This window comes from Ictidomys tridecemlineatus, chromosome 9, assembly GCF_052094955.1.
Source record: "Ictidomys tridecemlineatus isolate mIctTri1 chromosome 9, mIctTri1.hap1, whole genome shotgun sequence".
Classification (NCBI taxonomy): Eukaryota; Metazoa; Chordata; class Mammalia; order Rodentia; family Sciuridae; genus Ictidomys; species Ictidomys tridecemlineatus.
Genome location: NC_135485.1, coordinates 73,966,046 through 73,983,768, shown reverse-complemented (window position 1 = coordinate 73,983,768; position 17,723 = coordinate 73,966,046).

Sequence of the window (17,723 nt, the reverse complement as noted above, 5' to 3'; positions counted from 1 at the left end):
CCTCCCGTTCTCCACGCCCCGCACACTCCCCTCTTCCTGAGACACTTCACTCTCTGTTGTTTCTGATTTTTCCTCATGTAATTGTTCTAAAACTTCTTGCCCTTTAACAAGCGCTTCTTGGCATCTGCCATCCGTAAGGCAACTACGGACCATCTTCCAGAGGGGTATCACCCCGCCCTCTAGCATGCCCTGCTCACGAGCAAAGTCAAGGTCTTTGCCTAATTTATCCCAGCTGGGTGTAGTGAGGCTGCCTGAAAATGCAAACCACGGTGCAGCTGTATCTACCCTCTGTAAAAATTTCTCTAAGGTACTGCGTTTCACCTCCAGTCCCTTGGAACTTAAAAGGCCATCGAGGGCTAGAAGGAGTGGACTTGAAGTCACAGCACCCATAACGCAACACAAGAAAACACAGAAATCGAAAGTGAAAGTACACAAAACAAAACGAACATACACAGAAAACAAAAACGAAAATACAGAGTGCAATTGCTATGAGATGTAACGCCCTCTCTGTTTACAGAGGAGCAGGTACCTTTTAATGCTCCCTCTTTATGTATAGAGGAGCCTCCGCTTTTTAACAGCGGGTCCCACCTTACCTGGGACTTACCGGCGCGCCTCCCTGACTGCTGAAAGTTCTGGTTCCTGGGTGTTTCTTTGTTTCTTTTCTCCCGGGTCTCGGCACCACTTGTCACGACCCCCTTGCCCGCAAGGAAGACGCGACTCAGGAATCTTCTTTCAGCAGTTTATTCAGGCCCTTGATATTCTTCTAATGATTCTTCTACTCTACTTCTACTACCCGGAATAATAATTGGATGCCCCTCCCAGCCTTAATAAAGCACCTCGAACCCCAATGCAAAGCTGCCACGTGTACCCTTCTCACAGGGTGCTAGAAAATGACACGCCAACTTTCTCTGATAAGGAGCTGGGAACATGCCAACTCTCTCTGATATGGAGTTGTCCTTCACAGACCACAACGGAGCCAGCGCCATCCTGTAATGGCGACCACAGTCCGCAGGAACGGCTCACCACAGGTGAGCCAAACCAGAAGGAACTTTTGATGCTCTCAGTAAGGTCTATAGGTGTCATCAGTTAAAGCTGAGCTTTTACCCACTAGGAGTGGTGAAAAGTTCCTTCATCAATACTTCCTTTGAGAAGAGTAGCATTATAAATTTGAAATGGAATAAATCTGAGGAGACTAGAACTTGGTTCATTGTGTGACTGTAAACTTGGCCAAATTCATTAATCCTTATTAATGAATCCTCCTCTTTGAAATGTGTGTAATACCTATACCCCCTTGGGTTATTTTAGGAAAATTCCTTAACTTACTAGGTGCAAGCAGCACAGTATTTAGAAAAATTTTAAGCACTCCATGATAGGTATTATATATGAAGTGATGATTTCATACGATTTGGTTACTTATTGGCTTCTAAGAAAGAAATAGTGAATATATTGAGTAAACCTTGACAGATGCTACAAATGTAATCAGAAATTTTGTGTTGAATTTTAGATGTACTGGTGAAGAATACTTGACAGTCCAAGGCATTGATCCATCTCTGTGGAGCTTGTGGAAGAATCACCTGGCTTTGGCTTGTATAACTACTATCCTTCTCGCAATTACCTACCTAAAATTGTTACTTCTTAAAAAATAGATTCTTAAAATCCCCTTTAATTTACTATGAATTACCCTAATATTAAAAAGGAACATCGTAATTTATTTCACCAATGCAGATGTTTTTACCTTTGCTCAATAGCCTGCATACTGTTATTCAGAAAAAATATTTTTTAATAGAAAATATTCACAAAAATCACAACAAACTGAATTACACATGAAAGAACCCAAGCCAAAACAACTGACCTGTTATATTAGCTCATCTTATCAAACAGTAAAGAAGTCCAGTCTAATTTATTGATCTGAAAAGGAGAATTAAATTACTGAAATGCTTAGAAAGTTAATAATATCTCTAGTATGAGTTTTCTCACCTTCAAAATGCATGGGAGGTTAGTAGACCTCTAGTTTTAATAGATGATGAGTCCATGATCTGCCATTCTATAATAAATTATATATATATATATATATATATATAATATATATATATATATATATATATAAATGCTGTATTAAAATATGAAATCTAAAATGTGTTGTAATAACCTGTGTTATTTCTAGGGGACAAAAATCTATGATGATATAAAAAGACATCTTGATGAGGTTATTGATGATGTTAGAAGTTAGTGATACTTCTCTAGTGAAATTGTAAAACCTCAGGAGTCTCAGCTGGGGGCTTTCGATCATAGTTAGAATAGAGACCAAAGGTTTGGGGATGTAACTCCTGTGCCATTTCTGAGACACTCTACTCAGAAGTCACTTTACTTCCCTGGTTGAGTCAGTTGTATATGCATCAGATTCTCCTGAGAGCCTTTGTTAAGACACAAATGCCTGACCCTGCTTGTCCCTCCACAGCAACACATGCAGAGTCAACTCCTTGAAAAACACCAGGGCTGGATTTGGTCATTTTTAAGGTCCTTTCAGCTCAGAAAACTTTGGAATTATGATTCAATGACTGTTATATCTGGGCCTACACAGGATTCACCTATATACCTCATTGATTTCCACATACCATCTTCATTCTACCAATAATGTCATATTCTTGTTACTATGTGAACATCAAGGCCAATAATTTTTTGGGGTGTTGAATACAATTCCAGCTTTTTATATAACTATGTTTTACTAAGTACAGACATCCCTATTATGCAGAGAAATGCATATCTATACTTTGTGCTAAAAATATACCTGCCAGAAGAAAGACAACAGTCAAAATTACTAACACATACATGTTAATAAGAATTTAATAGCATCTACAAATAAATTATTATGTTTATCACCCTTTTGCATTATTATTGACTTTTTGTATAGTGTTTCATTGTGATAAGAAACATATAACATAAAATTATCATCTCTATATTTTAATTAAGGTGCAATTTTAAATTATGAATTTATTTTTCTATGAAATAGAAAGAAAAATGTTAGTTTTAGATATTTAAGAATATGACTATAATCTTAATAAAATGTTTTTTTGTTCTTGGATGTCAGAATTAATCTATAATGGATAGGGCCAATTAATTTGGTTTAAACTAAAAGGAACCACGGAAATAAATGAATTTCTGTTTCTATTTATACTCCAATTACTTTTTAAGACAGTCAACCAAGATTATAAAAAGCCTGTGGCTATGGAAGGCTACTTGGTAAGTTGGGGAGGGAGGAAAAAAGGGAGAAAAAGTGAGTAGTTTGGAGAGAGATGTTAAAGAAGAATATATTCTTCTTCTTCTGCCTTTGAAGTCATCCTATATATATTTAAATTCGAATTTTATTAACATCCATAGCAAATATACATTGGAAAAGTGGGATTACTCATTTATGAAATGTTTTTCACTATTCCAGTGCTTGCTCAGTAGGCGTTAGAAGAAAATCTTCAAGGTGGCAGGAATGGAGCTCTCAACTGGTCCTAAAGCAGCTGGGGCTGTCACAAAGGCTGAGGTACTGACAGCACTGCTGGTGCTAGAGCTGTCAGCAACAGGAGCTGATGTTGGGCTCTTGGTATGTTTATGACATTGTAGGAGAGCAGATGAGTCAGCAAATGGGTGTCACCAACAAAGCCTAAGTATTTACTATCTGTTTCAGTAAAATTTTTCTGCTGCTATGACTAAAGGATTTGACTAGAACAATTGTGGAGGAGAAAAAGTTTATTTGAGGGCTCACACTTTTAGAGCTCTTAGTCCATAGAAGACTGGCTCCATTCCTCAAGGCTCAACCTAAGCCTGAACATCATGATGAGAAAGGATAGTGGAGGAAGGCAGCTCACATCAAAGTGACCAGGAGGCAGAGAAAAAGACTCTACTCACAAGATACAAAGCCACACCCCAATTCCCACCTCCTCCAGCCACACTCCTACCACTTCAGTTACCACTCAGTTTCTCCCTATCAGTGGATTAAATTACCGATTGGCTTAAGAGTCTTACAACCCAATCCTTTCTCCTCTGAAACTTCTTGCATTGTCTCAAATGTGAGCTTGGTTGGGGGGGGACACCTCTCATACAAAACATAACACTATCTATTCCTTTATATAACTTTGCAAATATCTACATTAAACCAATAGAGCTTGCAGTATGCTTTTATTTAAGTACAAGACTGACTAGGATTAATAATAAAATTTATATTCATAGCATTAATTCATTCAAATACATCTTTTAGCCAGGCATGGGGTGCAAAACTGTAATCAACCTAACTGAAAAAACAGGCAATGAACAAAACATACTCGTTTCCCATTAAGTCAAAATATAAAATTTTAAATGTTTGAATCAGAAATATACAGAAAGGGAAACTCAATTATGTAACAACTCTAGAGTATATATTCATTCTTACCAGGAATCAGGAAAAAAAGGGCTCAATATCAGCTCATTCTATCAGGAAGTATATGATACCAGTGCTGGTGAGGTTATGGCTTAAACTGGAGTCCTAGTGCACATAATTAGATTATCCTGGGCAGTCATTCTGGTGGGCAGCCTGATAGACCTAGATAAAATTTATTCACTTCACTCTTATCACTCGAACCCTTATCATACATCCAGAGAGGAATACACGAAAAGTTACCAAGGGAATTATGTTCATGCAAAGATTTTGAAATGATGTCAATAGAACCAAACATTCACTATAGGAATGCATAAGTAAAATATGGTGGCTTCATACTAGTAAATACTACACAAATATCAGAACTTACTGGATTTACATAATACAGAAGAAATATACTATAATAATTAAGACATAAATACTACATTAGTAATGTATAAAGAAAGACTAGATCCTATATTATAGTATAAATTCACTTACTTATACTAGTAAAACCTCTTTAATTATAACATATGAACAAACCTTTTTTCTACATATCCAAAATCATCAGAAGGGCCCATTTTGGGAGAAATGACAGTAATGGAACAGTATACAAATGGAGAGGAAAATATAATAGCATATAATAGCGGTGCATAAGATAAAATGGCTAAAATATTCATTGGGGTTGATATGAGAAACACATGACACAACATCCAACAAAAATCGAAATCATTAGCCAGGCATGGGGTGCACAACTGTAATCACAGTTATTGGGAAGACAAGCAAGAGGATTACAATTTCCAGGGCCAGCTGGGAAATCTATCTTAAACCTGTCTTAAAAAAAGGCTGAGGATGAACTCAATTGTAGAGCACTTTCCTAGACTAAATGAGGGTTCAATATCCAGTAGAGAATTTTTTTTGTTAATGCACAGGATGCATTTTACTAGAAATCTTAGAGGTAGAAAACAAAGTAATTGACCAAGAAACTGTTTAGTATACTTAAAGACTTTGGACAAATTTGCTTCGTCATATGCAAATAAACTATCAAGATAAAATAGGTCATTTATCACGGCTTTACTAAAAATATTTTTAGTTGGGATTCAAATTGAGAGATGGAAATTTGCTTTTCAAACCTTTATAATCTTATACTTTGATCTAGTGGAAAATAAATGTGTTTTCTTCAGGTAAAGAAGAGCCATTAGAACATGTTATTTCAAATGTCTTTCTAAATTATTTTTTTCTAAAAAAGTCTGGACTAAGATAATAGACAAAAGTAACAACTTTATTTGCAGTTGCACATTATATTCTGCAGTATGCTTATATTTAACTACAAGAGTGACTAGGATTAGTAGTAAATTTATATTCATAGCATTAATTCATTCACTACATCTCTTTAGAGATGAAGTTCATAGGCATTAGATTTTCTGGGAACACTTACTGCCTCCAATGGTTAATGTACATTGCATTTCTCCAAGCTTTTTTGTTTTCTAATCCACTTGAGAGCTTTTAAGTGTAACTTACAAAGGGTACATAGCTTATTTTTGATAACAACTCTTAACCATAATCTTTTAATTTTCTGGGTAACTAACTTACTGAGTCCCAATCACTATGGTATCTGTTGGTTCATAGTGAAAAGTGGCATATATTCTTTTTTTTTCATCCTCTGAATGCATATAGCACAAGTGGCTAATACCAATATTTCAATGAAATGCCCTTGTCTTTGTAATGCTAATATTGTGTAATAACATTCTAATAGTCACCTTAATTACATCTTGGGTGTATCTGTGCCCCAATAATATTAATATATCCTTTAGTTAGTACAAGAACCAGCAGTTGAGCTGGGAATGAAGCTTAGTTGTAGAGTATTTACACAGGATGCTCAAGGACCTGGGTTAAATCCCAAGAATCATTAAAAAAAATCAGTTCATAAAAGAAAAAACCTATAGATGATTCATATAACAATCCTTTAGGAATTGCAAAATTGATGCCATTTTGACTTATTACACTGGCAAAATACATTCTGTTTTAATCAGAGGATTTGTTTTCCTTTTAGAGACCAATTGAGATGCACCAAGTCCTGTCCAGATTTCTTATTGGCCACATAGGGTAGTTAAAAGGACTGTGGGTTGAGCACAGTTTATTTTAGTCAATTCATGTTTGGTGTCCCTTATCTCTCGATAACAATTTGGAAGCTGGCACTGTTTAGTGGTGACTATACAGAGAAGCTCAGGAAAATCAATGGTTGAGTGTTTAGCATCCCTCCTTAATATTGGCTTTACAGCTCATATGCTTAATCTTTTGACAATAAAATGAAACTCCCTTACTATGTTTTATGGAAATCTACCCCATTAGATAAGGATATCAATTACATATTAAAAATGGGAGCTATGAACACTAGGTAGTGGATAGGCAGCAGATGTCTAAACTGAAGCATAAGTGTGGACAGCTTGAACCCTTACTGTTTTTCCCATCACACCCATCAATAGCAGTTAACTTGCCCAAGACTTTGTCAGGAATACAATATATCAATGCATATTCAGCTTCCATATCCACCAATACTGTTAATTTCAATATTTTTGAAGACCAATATACTGCTAATTTTATATATGGCCTCCAGTCCAGATATACAATTCAGATGCCTGAACCTTGACCCCCAACTTTCTCATCCTTTAAGCAAACAGCCAAAAATTCATCAGGCAAGTTCATGGTGCTTTTATTATACCTCTTTTTAAATTTTATTATTTTTTAAAGAGAGAGAGAATTTTTTAATATTTATTTTTTAGTTTGCTGCGGACATAACATCTTTATCTATATGTGGTGCTGAGAATTGAACCCAGAGCCCCACACATGCCAGGTGAGCGTGCTACTGCTTCAGCCACATCCCTAGCCCCTATTATACCTCTTAATAGCAGGAATTTGTCTTTGCCTCTTTTGGGAGCAGGAGTTAATTTATTATTCATTACTATCTCCTCTTTCTTTTCCTTCTTGGAAGATAAGGGTAGTTGCTTCCAAATTGTACCATAGTGGCATTAGGTTGCTTATCTATTTTCTTTTCCTCCACTCTTGTTTGTATTAATTCTACCCACATCTGTTCACAGGATTACTGAAGTAGTCCTTCCCAATATTAGATGGATTTTATGGGACTCCATTTTCTGCTACAATCTTTCTATCTCTCCTAGATTAGCTATCATTTGTGTGATATATATGAGAGACTGCATTCCCACTATGTGGCAGATGAATTTCTTCAGATGTTTTATGAGTACATTTCTTTACTATATAATGAAGATTCCCACCTACAGATTGGAGACAAGGGAAGTGGCCAGTTTCGGACCCCTTTACCCAAATAACCACATTCTTTGAAGCTCTTTTTATCTCACCATCATGAACAACAAGCCTTCCTAGGCACTGACCAATAATTACCCCAATGACATATAATTGTGCCTTATAACTATAGAGCAGTGTATTTAGTGACATTTCTCCACAAGTTCACAGAATCATCATCACAGTGGGGTTAGGATCTGCTTTATTTGCCATGGTATCCTCAGCATCTACCACATCTCACACTGTATGATATAAGTATAGTATACATTATATATTATAATCTATAGTATACACAATATAAAATATTTATGGAGATATAATGGTGGAATATCTATTTGAACATTAGGGCTATCTTATTCTGAAGGACTAATAAATCTTTATCAATTAAGAGAGAATCTTAATATTGTATAGCAGATATAGAACAGAACATAGAATATACATATAAGTTCCTGGCCAAAGGCTCCATTTTCAGGACTGATAATTTCAGTTGGAATGTTTTCCAACTTCTCTTTCCCAACAGAGGCATCTAACATTCTATATTGGCTTCCAAATTGCTAATTGATGCATACCCATGTCTCTGCTGAAATGGTTAAAGGGTGGGTCATCTGAGCAGGCTTTTAATAGCAGACAAGGGCTGAGACAGGATTTCAAAATGGTAGCAAGATGAAGCTTGCCTACTTACTCCCCATTCAATAATGAAAGTGTCACATAAGTGTCTCTGTACTAGGAGGTCTCTCCCTCTGTGTGTGGTGGTAGTTATTTCTATCTCAGGCATTTCACACCCCTGTAGGTTATTTTTAAATGGAGGATGGGATGAATGCACCCTACAATTTGCTTCTCATTGGCTAAAAAAATGATTTTATATTGAAAGTAGCCTCTATATCATATCTATTATCTATCATTCATCTATCCATCTATCAATTATATATCTATCATCTATCTTTATGTGAAGACTTCAAAAAAAGCAATCTCTTCTTGTGTACTAGTATAAAAATATTTTAATATAAAAAACAAGGTTTTCTTTTCTTTTTTTTAAGAGAGAGTGAGAGAGGAGAAAGAGAGAGAGAATTTTTAATATTTATTTTTTAGTTCTCAGCGGACACAACATCTTTGTTGGTATGTGGTGCTGAGGATCGAACCCGGGCCGCACGCATGCCAGGCGAGCGCACTACTGCTTGAGCCACATCCCCAGCCCAAGGTTTTATTTTCTTGTTGTGATCTTTGATCTGATAAAATGAATTGAATAACCTGGAAGGTTCTTCCTATTAAGGCACAACATTCAAATGAGACCTCATTTGAGCAGTTCAAATCACCACAGTTATGTTCCTCAGGTAGGTGACTGATAAACTGAAAACTAGAAGGCCAGGGTCAACTGAAGGATCCACTGAAGGACTCTCAGTTCCTGGATTGTGGCTCTTTAGGATACATTCCGGTTTCCCCAAGTCCTAATACTACAAACAAAGAACTTCCCCTATGTGTTTCTTTAAAATGTAAAAGGGAGAGGACATTTCAGAGGGTTAAAAATTAGCTATAGATAGGCTTGTTGGCACATGCATATAATCCCAGTTACTCAGGAAGCTAAGGAAGGAGAATCAAAAGTTTGAGGAAAGCATGAGAAATTTAGCAAGATCCTGTCAAACAAATAAATAAATAAGGTAGGGGTTGTGGCTTGGAGGTAGAATGCCTAAGGGTCCAATCCCCAGTACAGAGAAAATACACAAAGTTTTATGCTAGTGAGTGACTGTGAAGGTGCTGACGTTAAAGTTAAAAAAAAAGCATGTTAGAATATTCTATTATTGAGATAAAGTACTATTTGGGGTAATTATAAATTTGTACTTGCTCTTATTTTTTTTGATTAAACACACTTAAATGGATAAATTAAAGACCATAAAGATGATATTTGATCAAGGTCTGCAATGAAAAATAACATGAATTTTCTAAAATCAATTTTGTCTGCTCTTTGCCATGATGGGAAGTAAAGTGTGGGAAAAAAAGATGCTCATTTATAAACATGGAGCCTATATCACCACACTATAAACAATAGTGTACATACTAAAGAATGAAGTACAAATGTAGTAAAATACAGTGGTTCTGAAACTTTATTAACTTCCTAAACTCTGCCAAGTTGATATACCAAAATGATGCAGAACTGAGAGAAGATATAAAAACAAAGCAAAACATCAGAATACAATGCTGAAGAACACCCAGCTGTTAATGTAACATTTCTTAAAGACGGTTTCACATTTCAGGCAGTTGTGGCAGTTGTGGAGAGCTGCCAAATAATAAAAATGTCAATATCATTGAAAAAGTCTTGCTACTTATGTCAGCAATTGAAGTCTTCTGGAAGGATAATATGTTTTCATTCTACCTGTTATTTCTCTTCGATTAATATGAAAAATAACTATTATTAATTGATGTGGCTCTGTGAATCCATGTACAATCTGGGTAAACCATGATAACTCAATTTTTTACAGTGGTTACTCTGGATCTGAAAATTTAAATTTCTTAAAAGAAAAACAAAAATTTTTAAAGAATTGCCAGAATTGCATATGTTCAAAAATCTAATATTTTCATTCACTCAAAGTGAGATAAAAGTGAATTTGTATTTCCAGGGTCAGGTTTTCATAAATCATTTCAATTTCTGTCTTTTATCAAACAGCAATTAACTAGAGATAACTCTGCCCACATACACAAAAAACCCTATCAATCAATTATCACAGGAGTCCTCTCCTTTACTAACTACTCACTCCTTCATACAAGGGACAGAAGTCTGATGCTGGCTAGTTTTCTTTTGTTTTGTTTTGTTTTTTGCATGTATGAGAACTTAGAAAAAAGATAAAAGGAGTTCTAAGTTTTGTCTAAAATATTAGAAACATCTTTTCTCTTATTAAATAAGTTCAATTTCTAAGTATATGACAACAATTTTCAACAGAAATGAAACTATACAGGGATGTCTTTTCAGAGACTCCAGTCCAAACTAGGTGCTAAAAAGACCTTGGTCTATGGAATAGTGCTGGTTTTCTATAGCTGTTTCATTATATCTCAATGTGCAAGGGCAGGTTGCATAGACATCAACATTTAATAATGGATTGACTTCTTTGCGTTTGTGGGTCCCATTTTGAGTGATAATTTTTAACATTTCATAGTTAAAAATTGCCACCAAGTGGCAATCATGAATATTTCCTCATCCTTGAAAAGGACATGATCTCACATTAAATATTTTCTTCTTAATTATATAAACACTGAAGTCAGCAACCTGAGCATAGAAGGTGTGGAATATTAACTGGAAATAACTTTGCCACCTCTAGACAGTCATGGCAGACTCATGGTCATGTTAAAATTTGGATTTGAAGAACTGTAAAGAGGGAAGACATAAAAAAAAAGATTGGAAAAACCCAGTGGTATAGACATATAATGGCATATTTTTCAGCCATAAAAAGGAGTGAAATTTTAATATAAGAATGAGTCTGGAATCATGCCAGAGAGAGATCAAAGATGGTGGATTAGAAGAGAGTTGCACTTTTTAGTTGCTCCATAGCTTGGGATTCAAGAAGCAGGAGTTCTGCTCCTCAAAAAGCTCTGTGACAAAAGGAATTCACTGACATTTGATACTGGAAAGTCATAGAATCATAAAAATCCAGAAATTTGGTTTCTTGTAACAGAGGACAAGAAAGCATGCATTAGAGCCAAAGCAGTGGTGGCAGCAGCACGAGTTCCCCACAGAATGGAGGGAAAACACAAACAGAAAGACAGAAGTGAGGCACACAAATTCAGCATGAGAAAACCTGTGGAACACAAAAGCAGTCTGAACTTAGCCAAACTCCCAGAGCTGGTGTTTAAAAGTGCTCTGTGTTTCTCAACTGGAAGAGCTGAGGCAGGCAGCCATTTTGAAGATGTCCTGTTGCAGCATGGAACAGGAACCCAGGTCATAGCAAATATTGCAATACTGTGCTGGCAAGGACCTACAGTGTGGCCTAGGGTGGGTCCATTAGAGTGGGATTGAAACAGGCCTAGAGAAGATTGTTCCCAAGGGGACTAAGGTTAGGGATATGGAGGGGAATGTGGCTCATTTTCCCTCTGAATCCGGCTGGTTTATGTAACCAGCTGAACAGAGTTGGGAAGCTAAACAGGCAGGCATGATTACAATAGGAACTGAGCCTGGGAAGGCCATGTTCATGGGTGGTGAAGTCTGTAAGAGTTGTAGAAATTTGGTTATCTCATCCTGTGAGTGGAGTTCTCAAGAGGCCTCTGAGATTGAGACACTCAGCAGAGATAGAAATCTGCTTGCTCCTAGGAGATAGCACCTGACAAAATTTCAAAGGTCTGATCAGAGCTTAACTCTGAAAATTGGAAATTCCCACATAGAAATTTGCATCAGCTCCACCCTAGGTGTACATCAATCTAGTCTGTCTGGACTAAACCCCTGTAGACAGTACTTCACATTCTATTCTGATTTATACTGCAGAAAAGGGAAGCTAAGAACTATTTCAAATAGCTTCAGTTCCAGGCTGCTCTAGTTGGCAACCTGGTTATCTGTTTCCTTGTTTTGATTAGCAAAATTAATCAAAACAAGGAAAGAGAATATCCAAATTAATAAAATGAGACAAGAAAACTGAGATATTACCACAGGTATATCTGAAATTCAGAGGATTATTAAGTAGTATTTTGGAAACACATACTCCACTAAATTGGAGAATCTAGAAAATATTGATAAATTACTAGACACAAAGGACCTACCACAATTTTTGTATCCTACTAGGAGGATATAAAAAAACCTAAACAGACCAATCTCAAGCAAAACTATTGAAGTAGTAATAGAAAAGCCCAGGACCAGATGAATTCTGAGCTGAATTGTACCAGTGTTTTAAAGAACTCATGTCAATTCTTCTTGAATGATTCCATAAAATAGAAAGATAAAGAAGACCCCCAAATTCACTCTTTGAAGCCATATCACCTGATGCCAAAAATAGGTAAAGATGTTACAAGGAAAGTACAGATTAATATCCCTATTGAACATTGATACCAGAAACCTAATTTAATACAATATTAGTAAACTGTTTTCAGAAACATATTCAGAAGATACTACACCATAATCAAGTGGGTTTCACTGTAGGGATGCAAGTATTGTTCAACATGCAAAAATCAATAAATACAATTTATCAAATAAATAGAATTAAGGACAAAAGTAATATGATAATCTCAATAAATGTATAAAAAGACTAACTAAATGTAGTTATGCATTTATGTTAAGAAATCTGAAGAAACTAGGGATAGAAATAACTTAGCTCAACATTATAAAACGTGTATGAGAAACCCAAAGCACATATTGAGATGATTATGTGATTGTGTCCTTAATTATATACATATTTAAAAATATTTTTCTTTATAAATGCTTTTTTTCTATCTATTTATTTATATGCAGTGCTGAGGATCAAACCCAGAGCCTCACATCAGCCAGGCAAGCGTTCTACCACTGAAGCACAATTCCAGCTGCTTAATTAAGTTTTTGTGATGAAATAAATTTATTGATTTGCATAAGTTAAACCATCTTTGAATCATTGGAATAAAATCAACTTTGTCTTGATGTAAAATCTTCTTAATGTGCTGTTGAATGCAATTTATATTATTTGATTAGATTTTATATCAGTTTTTTTTCTCCAAGGACATTGGTTTGTAGATTTCCTTCCTGAATATGTCCTGTGGTTTATAAATCAGGGTGATACTAGAATGAATTTGGAAGTGTTGCACCCCTTCTATTTCATGTAATAGTTTGAGGAGTATTGGCAGTAGTACTTACTTAAAATACTGGTAGAATTTTCAGAGAATTCCTGTCATCATGGCCTTCTCTGTGTTGGAAGTCTTTATGTTACTGTTTCAATTACATTACTTGCTTTTGTTCTGTCTGCATTTTTTATATCCTCTAAGTGCAGTTTTTTTGGGGGGAGGGAAGCATACATCTACAAATATATCTATTTTTTCCTACATTTTCCAATTTATTGATTTAAAGATTTTCAAAATATTGCTTAATAATCTTCTGGATTTCCAAGATGTCTAAGTGATATCCCTTTTCTTTCATTTTATAAATTTGGGTCTTGTCTTTCTTTTGGTTAGTTTGATTAAGCATTTATTAGTCTGGATTATCTTTTCAGAAAACTAACCATTCATTTCATTGATTCTTTGTATCTTCTTTATTCTGTATTGTATTAATTTTGAATCTGATGTTAATTATGTTATCAATTCTTCTCATTTTATAATTTGTTTATTCTTGGTTTTCTATATCTTGTGATGCATTATTAGGTTGTTTATTTGGGACATTTATGATTATTTTATGTGGACACACATGGCTATAAACTTTCATATTAGAATTGTCTTCATAGTGTCCCAGAGATTCTGATATGATCTATTTCTTCTTGGGTTATTCACCCCTTAGAGTTGGCAAGTGCTTGGGATATTAAACCCTTCCTTCTTTTGTGTTGCTTACCAAGTGGCTGGCAGGAGTGTTGGGAACAGAAATTTACTGAAATGGCTGTCAGATTCATTGTTTACCAACATGAGGTAGGATACAATGGGAAGTACTCTCTATTGCAGTTCTGTCTGGACATATTAGATTGATTACAATTGTAGGGCAGGGTTGAAGCAGAGTTAGACCTAAATAGGAAGTTCCAATGACTGACATCTAGGATCTGTGGAAATTGTTGGCTGTTTTCTACTGCATAGAGATTAGATCAACACATCTCTAGGGGTGGGCACAGGTTGATTTCTGCTGGTTATCTGAACCTCGGGGGCTTCCCAAAATTTCAACACATACTGTGGGCTAACCAATTGCCTTGATTGAAAGAGGAAAGGCAGGTCTTGTACATTTTACCACCCATAAATATCCAAGTCTCCCTGAATGTAGTCAAATCCACCTGTTCAGTTCCCAACACTTTCCAGATGGTCGTGCAAGCACCAGCCATAAAGGGAAAGAGAGTTTCACTCCCCTCTGAATCCCTGACCTGAATTCCCCTGTTTGCAATCATCTCTGTTTTAATCACATTTAGGCCACATAGTATGTGCTAGCTGGCACAATGAGACAATATTTGCTATGATCTCCCAGGTTTCCCACAGCATGATACAGCATGAGCCTGCTCCCTGCTTCAGCTTTCTGCTCACAAGTTGAGAAACATGGACAACATTTCACATACTGCTCACTGTGCCACCTCTAAATCATCTAAGCTCAGACTGCCTTTCTGTTCTACAGGTGTTCCCATGCCAATTGGTCCACTGTGTTTCTCTCTTGCTCCATTTGTGTTATCCTTCCCTGCTTCAGTGCCCTGGTGCTACTGTCACAATCTAAAAAGGAACAAGCATTCTTTATTTTGTTTTATTGATTTTAAAAATTTATATGCGACAGCAGAATGAATTACAATTTTTATTGCACATATAGAGCACAATTTTTCACATCTCTGGTTGTATACAAATATATTCACACCAATTTGTGTCTTCATACATGTACTTTGGATAATAATTCTTTCTTAATATAATAGACATTGGAAGTATATTTACCAAAGAGCACACACACACACACAAAAAAAAAAAAAACAGAGAAATCCTTCAAATACGCATATGTGTCAATATAAATTTAAAATCACAAATATACATTTGAGAAATAGGGATTTTAAACCAGAAAAATTTTGCCTCTCCAATTCAAACTTTATATAACTATACTTTATTTGGAGATTCCCTAACAAACTAAAAGTGGAAATACCATATGTGCTAGCAACCTCACTAAAATGTATAAGGAAATGAAATCAGTATATTCAAAAGATCTCTGCACTCCCATTATTGCAGCACTATTCAAAATAGCCAAAATATAGTATCAACCACAGTGCATCAACTGATTCATGGAGGGTGAAAACATGATATATAAGTATAGTAAAACAAGCTCTCGATAAGTCTCAAGGTGGTCCTCCTGATATTGTTGACTCTGGTAGGGCACGGAAGAGAGAATCACCTTCTAAGCTTTGCTGAAATTATGATGTCAGGTCACATAGATCCTTTTCTTCATGACCAAGACATTCAAAACCCACATTTGTTAATAGCAATAAATATCTATCTATCTATCTATCTTATATGCCACTTGTGTAATATATCAGAAGGATTAGAAATAATTTTCAGATACCCTAGTAAGATGCCCTCACCCGTTATGCTATAAATCAAAGTTGGTAGGACAAAAACAGTCATCTTCTAGAGCTACATGACCTGCCATACCTAGAACTGTATTGGGCCCTAATTAAGGGTGTAGAATTCTAACATTCATATTCATGGAACAGGTATTGAACATGAAGATTAACAAGAGCCTACTACTTATCCTTCCAGAAAAGGAGCTCATAATTTCCCCAGGGAACAAGCTGTCTGAGCATTTCCAATATAGAGATGGACACAGATATGATACAGTCTGCAGAGGCCTTCTGTGGATTCTGAGCCAATTGATGGGACAAAGCTGACATGAAAGTATAGGGAGTGAAGTTTCCTAAAACACCTAAACAAGTTAATTTCTTTCAACTAATATAAAAGTAGAAGGTGCTTTGGATAGATTAATATAGAGCATTATGCTATTTTCTCACCTGTGGGTTTGCAGTTTATCTTTAGGAATTTTGAAAAATTACTTAAAATATTTGAATTCTAAATAATGGTATAGTTATGCATAATAAGTAAATATAGGTATCTTAGCTACTAATTTAAAAAATGTACCTCCTTTATTTTCCTGTTGTGTTCCAAACCCAATATTGACTTTCACTTTTGAAATTCTTGGAAACTTTATATTGGTTTTGTACAGTAAGAGATAAGCAACAGATCTCCTTGGTTGTAAAGCACCCCCTGCTGGACAGCCAGAGAAACAAAGCCTTTCAGCTTTCAATGATTATTGAAACATCTTTAATGAGCAAACATAAACTTAGTTTCTCACCTTCCCTAAATCCTGGGCTGTCTCAGCTGTATTTGAGTGCCAATTATACACACTTCAGAAGTCAGCTACATCATAATTCTATGTAACTGGAATGTAAATGACCCCTGGATTTAGTGTCAGAAAATTTGAGTCAGTGTTTCATCTTTGCTCCATTCTGTCTGACTCTGAGATTCATGATTCTGAGGCTTCGTGTCTTGGGATTTTGGACAGCTATTAACTATCCTGGGTTTGATTTCTATTTTCAAGAAAATGAGCATAATATTATCTAGAGGTTTTGTGAAGCCCAGCTAAAGAAATGTATATGAAAGTATTTGTACACTTTAAAATGCAACTGGGATGTGACAGTTGCATCACTTCTCCTTTCATTACCAATGGAGAAATCAGCATATTCAAAAGACTTGGAAGGTGGCACTCACTCTCACTAAATGAAATGAATTGTGAAGGACACAGCTGCCACATGGAACAGAGAACCTGAAGTGAGGACCAGAAAGGAAAAGTGAATATTACAATACATCAGCTAAAGGACACATATGTATCCATGTGCACATATTTTCTTCTGTTATTGCAATCCTGTACCAACCCCTAATTTTCCAAAAATTAAGCCATAACAAAACATAAGACACAGAGCATCAAACTATCAGCATGTAAACTACCAAAAGCTGCCTTTAAAACATGGTGTATTATTTCAAAATAGTTAATAGATACTATTGTATTCTTAATATTGTTGGGGAAATGGTGATACAAATATTAAAAACAAATAAATTCATATCTCTGTGTAAATTGCATGGCATGAATGAAAGAACAAAGAAAAGAAATTAATAAAAGAATTAAAATTAAGAAAAGAAATTAATAAAAATTATGTAAAAGTATAAAAAAAGAACTAAGGTGATAGAAATCTGGCTAAAGTATAAATAAAAATGATTTAAACTTTTACTGATGACAGAGTTTCCAAATATTGGTTAAAAATTTAAAAATCACCTTAGAATTTGTATAAGATCCCTCAAAGTAAAATTAAAGACAAATGGAATTTTGAGAAAATATATGAGAAGGAAATGCTTCTTAAAAGGGGTAAAG